Below are 13,857 nucleotides of genomic sequence, written 5' to 3' on the forward strand. Positions count from 1 at the left end.
ACATCCTTCTGTTTCTCTTTCTCTTCCATTTTTTCCCACCATTTACTTGCTCCTCTTAGTGGAAACTGGGTCTCGGAGTGTCTGGGGTTGACTCAGGAGTAGTTTCCTGAGTGTTATGTTACTCTCATGCATTGTGGCACTAGGCATGGGTCACCTGGTCCTCTGTGGCACATGACTGGTGGTTGTCTCAGGATAGCTCCCTGTCCAAGCCACATGGCATGAGTCTGGATCCTTCCTGAACCCACCCAAGTGGCTCTTTTTGAGAATCTTCTTTCTTGAGCTTATTCCCACTTAGACTCTCAGTCCTATGCACGTTCCTTCTAGTCTCTTGCTAGCTCTCTGTCCTGGGAGCCATCATGGCCTGTGTAGCACCAGACTGGTGATTGTCTCAGGCTAGTTTCCTGCCCCAGCCCCTGACACTAGAATGGTGATCTTCTCATGTTTGTTTCTTCAGGGAATGTTAAACTATCAATTGGCAAGATTTTCTTAGATCAGAACACTGAACATAGACGTGGCCTCTCCCTCTCTGCCACCTACTGATGCACTCGTGACACAGCAGCCACATCCACAACACTTTTATGGGTAGGGGCATATTTCTTTATTGCTTATAATTTGACAAAATGAAAATGTTTAATTATATACTGTTTAATTTTAAAAATTAAAGTATAATTATATAATGTCCCCTTTCCTTTTCTGAGGCCCTAGGACCTTCTTATTACCAATGGTGAAAAACACCATTTAAACAGAATGTAGCAGTCTTCTAACAGGTTAGACCTGTGATCTCTTCCATTGCAGCAAAATCAACAATTAGGTAATTTGAAGGATAGCTTAGATGCAGAAGTCAAGGTGATCTGCTGAAGTAAAAAGGTTCCATAGAGTAGAATAGCGAAGTCAGTATTAAATATCAGACTATAAAATGAAAAGCTAGCTTTACCAGCTATTGATTAAGTAGTGTAAGTTTCTACAATATACAAAAAAGTTAATAAACTAAGTATCAAACAAAACAACAAGAACAACAACCAGTTAAAAATAGGCTCTATCAGCAGCTGACTGAGACAGATGTAGATACTTAGAGCTGACCCTTCGAAAGAGAACCCCTGTGGAAGAGTAAGGGGAAGGACTGAGGGACCTGAAAGTGATGGCAATCCCATAGGAAGAACAACAGTATCAAGTAACCAGAACCCCTGGGAGAACCCAGAGACTAAGCCACCAACCAAAGAGCAAACATGGGCTGGTCCATAGTTCCTGGCACATATGTAGTACAGGACTGCCTTGTCTGGCCTCAGTGGAAGAAGATGCTTCTAATCCTGTAGGAGCTTGATGCCACACTGAAGGGGAATGTAGGGGGTGTGGACAGGGGATGGACCAGCGGGGTATAGGGTGGGGAGCACCCACTCAGAGGCATAGGGGAGGAGGGAGGAGGTAAAGAACTCATGGAGGGAGGACCAGGAAAGGAGGCAGCATTTGGAATATAAATACACAAAACAATTAAAAATTAAGCATACAGAACTAAGCTGAGAGCTCTCTCTCAAAAAAAAAAAGAGAGAGAGAGAGAGAGAGAACTACACTGGCTGATAAACTTTATTTATATGTTCTTTAAACATTCAATAACCTTAGTTATCAGGAAATGGATGATATAGCTATACCACTCTTAGGCATATTTCCAAATGATTTTATAGCCTACTATAGAGATACTAGTAATATTCTTTGCAATTGTAGTCACAATATTCAGGAAATGAAAACAAACTAAATGTTCATCAACTCATAAATGGAAAATGAAAATATTGTACATTTTTACCCAATAGGTATTATTCAGCTGTTAAGAAAACTGAAATCATGAATTTTGTAAATGGATGGAGGTGGAAATATGTCTGATTGAGCTGATTCATACCCAGGGAAACAAACATCCTATGTTCTCATTAATATGCAAATGCTAAGAAATTAGAATACTTATAGAGTTTGGATGTTTGTAAGGCATAATGGGGGCATGGATAAAACATGAATAGTATTAAGGAGAAATGCAGAACAATGGAATAAGAAGTGTTAAGGGTGGAAACGGGAAAGCAAGGTAAAAAAGAGGAATGGGGTGAAGTAACTAAGCACCTGTAGAAATAACCATATGTATATTTACTACTATTAATGCTACATAAAATATATACATATATAAGAAGAGTCTAAATTGTGTTAAAATGTGAAGGGATGGCAATGTCCCTACCTGACACCAGAGAAAAACAGATTTTGCTATTGTTAGTCAAAATGATTACATACACTTCCTAATGTTATGAGCTATTGGTAGCACTCAGAGCCTGGTGCTAAAATCTTGCTGAAGAATTGGAGGGCTCACCTGTGATCCAGATCTGGAGGCTGGGAGACACAAGTTTCTGACCTGCATCTTGCCATGGAGGAGATCTTGAGCCATAGTGACCATGCAAAGCTTAGGCACAGATAAAATAGTACACGCTTTTAATCCCAGGAAACTGAGGCAAGGAGATCCCTGAGTTCAAGGTTAGCCTTGGACACAGCAAGGCCCAGATCCAAGCATGGTGGTACACACCTTTAATCTGGGCCACACCTTCTGCTGGAGACCTACATAAGGACAATGGAAGAAGGAAGATTCTCTCTTCTAGCCTGCTTGCTTTTACTTGCCAGCACATCTGTTGGAACCTACAGAAGACCAGCCTCATGGAACTGAGTAAGTGCTAGTTTTTTTTTGACTTCCCATTCACAGCTGCCCATTGTTGGGGTAGTTGGACTACAGACTTTACATCATCACAACAAATTCCCTTAATATATAGAGAACTATATTCCATAAGTTCTGTGACTCTAGAGAATCCTGACTAATGCAGAAGTTATATATTTATTAACTTATTTGTCAAAAAGAGTAAATTCATATGTAGCCACTAAAAAGCATACCAAAATTTCATCTCAATGATTTATTAAAAATAAATAAATTAAGTTAAAAATTTACATAACAGGTTAAATGCGTATATTACATAATACTGTTACACAGATCTTGATTTTAAGATGTAACTTAACTCTTCTCAACTAGATATTCTGTTGGCAATCTGTATTATATATCTGCCCTCTCTTTCTTGCATTCAAAATTACAAAAATGTTCTTTTGATAGCTCAGTCCATGTCTCTGTCTGTATTTGAACATGTATATTATTACGTATATATTTAATATTTATAAAGGGGTTATGACATTATTTGGTAAAATTAGTTGTTGTCATCTACATTAGACCTACTATTGGTCCTTTATTCAAAAGAAAACTCTCTAAAACAGAAAGAAAGACATGAAAGTGCATATTTAGTGATTATAGGAACATAGTCTCTGCCCAAGAACACCACTATGTGGCCACTAAACCTAGCATCTCATTCTCCTTTGAGAAAGTAAAGGAGCAAAGACTTAAAGTAATAACACTCTACATATGTCATTCTCCTCAAATAATGCTTCCAATTTATTTATTTTTCCTTTTTGAAAAATAGTGTATGTGAAAGTAAATTTATTAAGTCACAAGTTAGATTTTGGTTAGCATATTCTGATTCCTAACTATGAGGGAGTGGAACCTTTAGATATATTTCAGTGGTAGAGCCTTTCCTAGCACAGGAAATATTGGCTTTGACCCTCAGTTGCTTTTTTTTCCCAAAGTGAAGTGGCTGTCTTCTTCATCTTCATTGACACACTATATATTCTTTGTTGGGATAAACTTCAGTTTACCTTAGTGATTGATAACAAGAGCTGCCTGCATCCTTAGAGTCAACACTATCTCCAAATAAAACACTCTGGCTTTTGCTTTCCTGTTTGAATTTATTTGTTTTAATTTTCATTTGTTTCTATCATATTTTAAAAGAAATAACAACAGAGGTTAGATGCAAACAGTAATGAAATAGTAAACTTTTAATTATCCCTATGCATTTGATAGTTTGAAGGATACAGGTCACAGAGTAGCAGCATTTAAAACACATTTACTCACATGTAAATTGATATTCATGTATATGAAAAATCTGAAAAATATAAATTTTAAATTTTTTCAGTATTCCTTTAAAATATTTTGAGAAATCTTCCATTTGTTTTAAAATAATAGCATAAATGAAATCTCCATTATAGTAAAATTATACAAGGTAAGTACATTTTTATTAGTTCTAAATGACTTTAACCTCATTTTTCTTCTTTTCATTCTTATAAACCATTTTCAAAATAGGTAAAACAACATCATCATTATTGTTAATAAGTAAGCTATAAGAATTGGTGGTAAAAGATCAAAGAATAAATCTCCTTTGTATTCAGCTACATTTTTTTTTAAAGCTGAATTTTTATAGGATTAACTTCAGGGACAAGCCTTATATAATCATTGTGAAGTGAATTCATCAAAAAGAAACAAGCCAACTATACCCCAGTTTTTTATTATAAATAATGTTTACATAATGATGTGTATCAAGCAGGTAGACAGCACTGTTCTCTTTTGAGGTAAAAATATTATATTCTGACTCTGTGTAGAAACCAAAGAGAAGTGTTTCAAAATTGTCTAGAAACTAGAATTACTTTCTTACATTAACTATCTTCTTATAGCCCTGGTATTAACTTTGAGAGAGAATAAAAGCATTTCTTTTTTTCCACAATAGCCTCTTTTTAATGCCAAAATAATTAGCAATTTTAAAGGAACAAAGAAAACATATATTTAGTAGAACAAACCAGAAAGTTGAGAGAGAACATTTTAATTGTATGCTGTATATGCATCCATGTTTTTAAAAATTTTTATGATTATAATATAATCTCAACATTTCCACTTTCCCTTTCTTTCCACAAAGTACACCTTCTCTCATATACATGTCCCCACTCTCCTTCAGATCCATAACATTGTTTTTAAATAATTGCTATTGCATGCTTAATGCATATGAATATATATGTATATTCCTAAATATTGATTAAAGTTCCAATGTTTATTTCTGGAACCAGTGTCTGGTCTTCTGTAAGCACATCTGCATGCTCCTGTCACTCATTCATTTACAAAGATACTAAAACTTATCATGAACTTCAGAAATAACTGCTATAACTTACAAATTATTTCTCCTTTAATAGAAGAACTGGATACTCTATTCATGTCACCTGAGTTGAAGATGACTGCATAAATAGAAGTCTATTGCTACAACAAAAGAGATGACAAGCTCTGTCACATTCAAACAGTCATCAGCACCAGGAACTCGTTATTAGGAAAAAGGGCCCTTGCATTCCTGGATGCTTAAATCCATACCAAAAGTATTGGGTTTTTAAAGAGAAGTACGTAGACAATTATTAGTCCTTGGATAGTATGTAAGCTATTCGGCAAGTAGATGAATACTACTTTCAATCCCAAGTAGTTGTTTCAATCAACTCATGCTAGTGTTGATACATCAAATACAAGCAAAATAACAACCATGGTTATTATAGATTACCAGAAAATCCTGAGAAGCCAGCTCAGTAATTGAGGAACTGGACTGAGATAGCGTATGAGTAAAGCTTAATGATTGTTAATTGCAGGAATAAGCCAGTGTGGGCTAAACCCATGACATTCTGTTATACTCAGGCAGGACATCCTTGTTCTTTCTCTATACTCTCTTTTCAAATCCCTCCTTATCATTTTTTTCCTATCAGTTTAAGATTCTCCAGATGATGCTTCAATGTTAACAAAGGTGTTCCTCATGTACACATAATTCCATGTTTTAGAGTAATGGTCTACATTGTGGAATTTTTTTTGTTTTTATTTGTCTTGTTTATAAATGTCTTTAAGCCCAACAACAAAACTCATGGGCTCCTTCACAGCATTGTTTCTCTTAAAGATAGGCAGAGGGCTGTCACAGTGGTTTCATACATTCATGGTTTTGAATTTGATTGTTCTAAATGACCCTGACTTTCCTTATCCCTTTCAACTGCAATTATGCCAGCTTTAAATATGTACAATAATACTTACTTCAAAAAATCATTCTAAGAATTAAATATTCTATAAATTAAAGTAAGTGTGTAATCTATTTTAAATAAAATGTTTCTTTTTTTTTCATAGACAAATGTATGATTTATTTTTGGAAAAAAAATTAAGGTTTTCCCAATAAAGGGGAGAATTAATATTAAGAGACCATACATACCTTGGTTACAAGTTGATGATCTCATTTTCCAGAATATGCATGTGTTCAACATATATTCCAGAATATGAACTAGCATTTGCAATTTTGAAACCCCAAGTCATCTGTCGATGTAAACCCATACATGAAATAAATACCTAAAAACAAGAATCCTCTAGAAGCTTCGGTCCATATCAGTGTTTATATAGAGCAATCCGTTACAGACAAACAGCACTGCAATTACCACAGTGGCACTTGCTAGTTTCCACTGAGCTTCCTCATGATATGGCTGTCTGCTGTTGCATTAGTAAAGATACTTCCTACAACCACATGAGTACCCCAGAGACTATGACGGATCACTTTACAGCAGCCAAGGTCATCAACGGAGAATCCTAAATGCCGGTACCGTTCATCTGTTTCAAAAAGTGTGTTGTTTGTATATGGTCCAAAAAATGCCAAACCAGATGATGGGTCAATGAAGTCAGCCCAGTATCCTTCAGCCCGAAGAGCATAGCAAATTTCTTTAGCACCATTAATGAACTTCTCCAAGAGCACCTCTCTTTCAACCTCTACCTCTTCACTCCAGACAGTCATGTCATTTTCAGTTTTCTGGGTTACAGTCAGGATCATCAGTTTGCTATTAGCCACTTCTGGAAAAAGTGACTCAAAATCTCTCCGTAGCAGTTCTGGACATGTCTGGATTGCACACTCAACTCTGGCACTTTCAAAGTAAGTTTCTGCACTGTTAACTTCTTGCTCAACAGGTGTATCACTATCCTGAAACTCATTCACATACTGTGCCATCACAAACTCGTGTCTTTCAGTTGAAAGAGGCTCTGCTAGAACATCAGGCAAAGTTTTATGGGCCTGGCCTTTCTTCTGTGAGGCAGTCCCATTGAGGTGACAATCGAAGCCTATATTCCCAGGAAGCTGGAATCTCTGGTCCTGAGGTCCAAAGGGTCCCATAGCTTCATCAGGCCACACTGTTCGAGAGCATATATCCGGAGGTGCATTGGCCACATGAGACTCATCAGAACCTGAAGATCCTGCAGTTGAAAAGGCTATTGGATTGATAACTCTTTTCACTAAAGAACAAAATCCTGGGAGATAGGAAACCAGTCTGGCTCTGTTACAGAGCACATGGGCCATTTCTAGTGAAGAAGGCGGACGCAAATTCTTCCCCCTCTCCAAAGTATCCCCTGTCCACTGTCAAAAATGAATAAAATGTTTCTTAATGTTCCCTACTTATTGTTCCAGTCCCCAATAATTCTGAGGACTGTCATTTTTTGAGCCATCATTCACAGTCTTATCTTAAATCTAGAACTTTCACTAAAAGAAAGTCTCTTGCTTCAGTGATCTCATTCTGTAGAATGAGGGAATGTAATCTGCATTGTCTATATCTGAGAGATGTTATAGGTAAATCGAATCACTGTTTTATTTTTTAAAAATTGATCCTAATATTTCTCCTCAGCATTAGAATATACAAGTTAAAAGTCATTGATACCAATTTTTAAAAATGTTGAGTATCCTGTGTCACAGTTGGCAGTAACACTCAACTTGAGACACCCTAGAATCACTTGAAAAGAAATTCAGTTGAGCAATTGTTTTTAACTAGTTTCTCTTGGCCATGTCTGCAAAAAAAATTGTTTTAATTATTAATTTATCCAGGAGTAGTCAGCCAACTGCACATAGTACTATCACTAGGCAGGTGGTCCCAGACTAGATAAAAAGCTTGATAAATATTGGCAAGCTAGACAGTGGGGCAGCAATCGATAGTGATATGCCTTCATTGTTCCTTCTTCTGGGTTCTCATTTTGAGTTCCTTTTCCAACTTTTCCCAGTAATAGAGTGTGTCTTGGATCTGGAAGCCAAATATATCCTTTCTTCTCAACTGAGTTTGGTCAGAGAGTCCTACTACAACACAGAACTGTAACTGGAATGCTTTGCATGAGTGTTTCATAGAGAACAGAGATTTGCTGACAATTCTGGAGACTTCCATTTCCAAGAATATTTAGTCTTTGTACCGTGAGACTTCATGCTGAATGTTGGTATGGCGACCAGATATCCTTTTATTAGCAAACTATTCCTGTGACAGTGAACCAAGTCCTCTTCAGGATGTCCATGAAGTTTAGTCATTACTTGGAGATCATTGTCTTATATTCCTTAATACCATAACAATAACAATTCAATTTCAATGTATGAAGAAATTAACACCATAGAACAGAGCATTATATATACAACTTTCAAGATAATATCGATAATGCATAGAATATTTGTTATTGTCAAAATAATTTGTAAATATGATCATTTTCCAAATGTACAATCACTGTACAATCACTGATTAAATTGGAACAATTTTTGTCTATATTCATATGATGGCATTTTTATTCTTTCCTCTCGTATATCCACTTTAAGTTAAGGAGTTTTGCCTTCCCTGGAGTCTTTATAGTTAATGTTGATGGATTCAGTACAGATTGTCCAAGTCATTTCATCTTTACTTACAAAAGAAACCTACTGGGTGATGGAACGATGCTTTATAACACTAACAGTGCACTTCATTTGTAGTTATTAAACACTCAGCAGGCTCCTCACCACATTGACATTTGTTTCCTAGTCAAAGCTCCTGTCTGACATGGCCCCACTGTGCAAGGTGCCATTTGCTGAAATGAGAATTCAGCTGGGATAATTAATAAATGCCATGGTGCTCCCAAACAAATGCATAATTTGGATTGTGTCAAATAAAGTGCACAATCCAAGGACTATCAACATGACTTTTCTTGCTTTGTGCTTAAGAGGTTTGAAAGGCTTAGGTGGCATCTGGCCCTGGTATGGTTTTCATATTTTTTGTAATTATTTTTCTTGAACATATAAAGCTACTGTGAAAAAAGCCTTGATAAAGAGTAAAAATATCTAAGTTTGGATTAGCATAATCAGAGAAATAATTGATCATTCATTATAGGAAAGTAAATATACATCTATTTTTTATTTTCACAATGTCTTTAAATTTTTATATTTATATATGTATTTATGAAAGCCATCTAAGCATTGTCAAAGAATAGTTGCAAGTTAAATGATTTTTAAAAAGATTTGTTTACGGAACCATAAATATGTACTATTAAAAATTTTTCAAAGTTGTATTTGTTCTAGTGAGAATTAAAACACCATACAAATAATCATCTTGTATTGATTCTTACAAAGATAACATTTTCTAAGAATAGTCAAAACTAAGCATAAATGGGATCTTTACATGAGTTTCAAGAAAAATGTGGAGTAAAATATAATTTAGATGACCTGCAGATATAAAAACATTACTATGTACTTATACATATAAGAGTCTCTTAAACACATGAGGAATCATGCAGTTGGTGATAGTGAGTGTAGCAATAGTAATGAAAGTTTGCTGATAGTTGCAGCAGAAGTGTGTTCTATAAAGTTTGTTCTCAATTATTGTTTCTCATTGTTTAATTTTTAAGTTTGATTACCTATACCTTCATTTAATTGAATATGTGAAATATGTAATGATATGTTGGAAAACAAGTGCTGATAGCCACATGTAGCAAGTGAAAATGACTACAGCACATGGTATTTAATGCCAGACCCTGCTTCACCAGAATAGTTGACAAATGCTTTTCTCAAATCTGTAGGCTGCCTCTTTGCTGGTATGATGGTGACCTTTGCTGTGCAAAGTATTTCATGTTCGTGAACTTCCATATATTTACTGTTGACCCTAATGCCTGCGTCCTCATGGTCCTGTTCAGAAAATTATGTCCTTTGGAAATAAGTTAATTTTTTATCGTCCATTCTCTTTGATAAAATTCAAGGCATCTGAACTTAAGTTTAAGTACTTAATCCATTTGATTTAGTTTAATATAGAATGATAACTACAGATTTATTTTTATTCTCCTATATGTGGCCATCTATTTTGACCAATATTATTTTTTTGAAGATGTTATCTTTTATTTCCTAATGTAAACTTTTGGCTTCTTCAACAAAAATCAGTTGTCCATAGAAGCATAGTTGTTGCTTACAACATATCTACTTTTATGAAAACACAATACTGGTTTTATTACTATTCTTTTACAACTTGAAATCTAGGATAATGTTATTCCCCCCAGTTCTTTTATTACTTATGGTATTTTTTGTTAGCTATAATAAGTTTTTGTGTTTCTTGAAGTTGAAAATATTTTGTGTTTCTTTCAGTGTCTGTGAAGAATTGCTTTGGAATTTTGATTGATATTGCATATGATATGTAGATTATCTTTGGCAGGATGTCCATTTTCATAATATTAATCATACTAGTCCATGAGTATGAGAGGTCTTTCAATCTTCTTATGTCTTAATTGATTTCTTTCTTCAATGCTTTAACGTTTTTAATTATACAATCATTTCACTAGTCCAGTTAAAGTTATTCCAAGATGCTTATTTTTGAGACAATAATGAAATGTATTTTCCCTGTTGTTGTTCTCCATATGTTTGCCATTAATATATAAAAAGATAACTGGAATTTTCTTGTATCAAGAACCAAATATTCTTATGTTTATAACATTTTAAATTTATATGAATTAAAAGTAAACTAACATTATTTTAATCATTAAATTGTTGGTAGAATACAGCCATAGTTGCTAGACTGTGAAAGAAATAGACTCTAATACAATCATAGCAAGAGTCTTTGTTTCCCTTGAAGCTTTCTAAACCAAGCACTCATTATTCTCTTGGCATTTGAGTCTTTTTCAGCTGCCACAAGAATAGACTGTTTAAGTTTTCCTATGGCACCACAAGGCTTCTCTAGTATTCAGATGCAAACCCTTCCACATTTGTCCCTCAAACCACATCCAAATGCATAAAAGCCATATGGGCATATTTATAATAGAACTATTCTCACTCTTGGTACCAATTTTCTGTTACTTAAATTTCTCATTACTGCTGTCAAATACCTGGCAAGAAATAGTTTAAAGGAATTTGTACTTATTTTGAGATGATAATCCATCATGATGAAAAAAGCATGGTAGTAAGTCTAGATCACAATTTTGTCAGTAAAAGTATAAGGCTATTTTCTACTATTTGTATCACACATGAACAGAAAAGGGAGACAGAATAAAAATATTAAATCTTGTCCCCTGAACTCTAATCTGTACAGTTAGAGAATATCTCAAAACGTTTCTAAAAACCTCTCTGAATGATGTCATTAGAGAGCAATTGAGTATTCACATAAGACTCAGGGAGAGTATTTTACTCCCAAACTATGCAACAATGATGTTCATAGAGTTTATATTCTCATGTGTAAGGAATGGAAGAATTAAAAATTAAGTAATTAACTTCCTGTTATTTGTCACAAAAATTAATTATGAATAGATATTACCCTTTTCTAAAATTTAAAGCTTGTGATTTTGAAGAAAGGTATTTTAGGCAATAAATTTAAATACTACTACAATCATTATTAAGCACACATCCATAATCAAAGATTAACCTAAACATTTTTCCCTAATTTTTGTTTTGTTTCTAATGAAAAACATACAAAGATATAAGGTGGCTTCGAAATGTAGTCTGGGATGGAAGTTTAATACACATTTCTACTAAATTTAATACACTTTTTGAAAATATATCACAACAGTGCTTCTAACACATTGATTTTATGGAGACAAAAAATCTTAGATTTTAAAAAATAGAGAACAAATGCATTGATCTTATAATGAGAAAATAATGCTGAGTTTGTCCCATGAATACCATAAAAATATTGAAGCGTTCTTTATTGCATTCTATTGATGAATTTGATGACATTATTACATTTTAAGTATGAAGAAGGTGATGAAATTTCATATGGAGGCAGTTATTTTATGGATTTTACTCCTAGCTGTTCTAGAGAATTCATAACTCACAAGAATTCAAGTTTAAGTACACCTAATTTTCTAGGGATTTACCATTTTATTTTCATATACTGCAGTGAAAATGACTGTGTTTAAAAAATCTACAACACTCGTTTTATGGAAACATATATTATGAAAAAAGGTTTTTTTGTCAGAGGTTATATTAATGAGAATATGTGAATAGAACAATCATAAGCATCTCTTACTGCTGTTTTTCTCTAAACTCATATTAAATTATTTGAAAATAATCCATTGTATTGGATATTTAAGGCATAATACACGTATTTTAGCTGAAATAAAACAGTGAAAACACAAAATGAAATATTCTACTACAATATTTTCCCTATTGAGGTCTGTTGTCTAAAAGTAAGAGAAATAAATACAATTAAATAATAACAATAATGAAAATTAGCAAATGGGTGAGTTGCCAGATGTGTAAATGAGGGATCTCAGGGGTCCATGTTAATTGAGAATGCTGGTCCTCCTAAGAAGTTGCCCTCCTCCTCAGCTTCTTTCAGTTTTTCCTTAAGTCAACCACAGGGGTCTGCAGCTTCTATTTCACTGGTTACATTCAAATATCTGCATTTTTCACCTGCTTGTTGGGTCTTTTGGAGAGCAGTCATGATAGGTCCCTTTTGGTGAGCACTCCATAGCCTCAGTAATAGTGTCAGGCCTTAGGACCTCCCACTGAGCTTGATTCCACTTTTGGCCTGTCCCTGAACTTTCTTTTCCTCAAGCTCCTCTCCATTTCCATCTCTGCAGTTCTTTCAGACAGGAACAATTATGAGTTAGAATATTGACTGTGAGATGGCAACCCCCTCCATCACTTTCTGCCCTGTCTTCCTGCTGGAGGTGGAGTCTATAAGTTCCCTCTCTCTACAATCAATCATGTCATCTAAGGTCCCTCGCTTTGAGTCTAGAGACCTCCAGGTCTCTGGTGCATTCTGGAGTGTTCCCCCAATCTCCTACCTCTTGAGGTTGCCTGTTTCCCTTCTTTCTGCTGGCCCTCAGGGCTTCAGTCCTTTTCTCTCACCTAATACCAGGTCAGGTTTCCCTCTTCTCCCACCTCCTTTCCACTTTCCTTTCCTGGTCCCTTTCTCCCTCACCACTTGTGATTGCTTTGTTCCCTCCCAAGTGGGACTGAAACACTCTTACTTGGGCCCTTCATCTTGTTGAACTTTTTAAATTCTGTGGACTGTATCTTGAATATTCTGTACTTTTTTATTGGCTAATATCAACTTATTAGTGCATACCACGCACGTCCTTTTGGGTCTGAGTTACCTCACTTAGGATGACATTTTCTAGTTCCATTAATTTGCCTGCAAAACTCAGGATGTCCTCTTTCTTAATAGCTAAGTAGTATTCCACTAATAAAACCACATTTCTGTATCAATTTTTCTGTCATGGGACATCTGGGTTGTTTCCAGCTTCTGGCTATCACAAACAAGGACACTATGAACATAATGGAACACATGTCCCTGTGACATGGTGGGGTATCTTTTGGGTATATTTCGAAGGGTGGTATTGCTGGGTCTTCAGGTAGATCTATTTTTAATTTTTTGAGGAACCTCCAAATTGATTTCTAGTGTGATTGTACCTGTTTGCAATTCCACTAGCAATGGAGAAGTGTTCCACTTTCTTGACATCTTCACCAACATGTGCTGTCACCTGAGGTTTTGATCTTAGCCATTCTAATTGCTGTAAGGTAGAATCTCATGCTAGTTTTGATTTGCATTTCTCTGATCACTAAGTACTGGGAAAGAGCCTTGAACTTGTTGGCACAGGGGGAAATTTTCTAAACAGAATTCCAATGGCTCATGCTCTAAGATCAAGAACTGACAAATGGGACCTCATGAAACTGGAAAGCTTCTGTAAGGCAAACGACATAGCCAATA

At 35.1% G+C, this 13,857-nt stretch overlaps 1 non-coding gene and 1 pseudogene across 1 annotated transcript; both read right to left on the minus strand.

Annotated features, from left to right (window-relative positions):
* Positions 1–456: 456 nt before the first annotated feature.
* On the minus strand, positions 457–587 carry LOC114619546. Its single transcript, XR_003711182.1, has one exon. It is a non-coding gene; the product is annotated as a small nucleolar RNA SNORA17 (small nucleolar RNA).
* A 5,444-nt stretch (positions 588–6,031) lies between these two features.
* Positions 6,032–7,263, minus strand: LOC114619493 (annotated as a pseudogene).
* Between the last annotated feature and the right edge of the window lie 6,594 nt (positions 7,264–13,857).

The sequence above is a fragment of the Grammomys surdaster genome, unplaced genomic scaffold (genome assembly GCF_004785775.1).
Source record: "Grammomys surdaster isolate TR1022 unplaced genomic scaffold, NIH_TR_1.0 150, whole genome shotgun sequence".
Lineage (NCBI taxonomy): Eukaryota > Metazoa > Chordata > Mammalia > Rodentia > Muridae > Grammomys > Grammomys surdaster.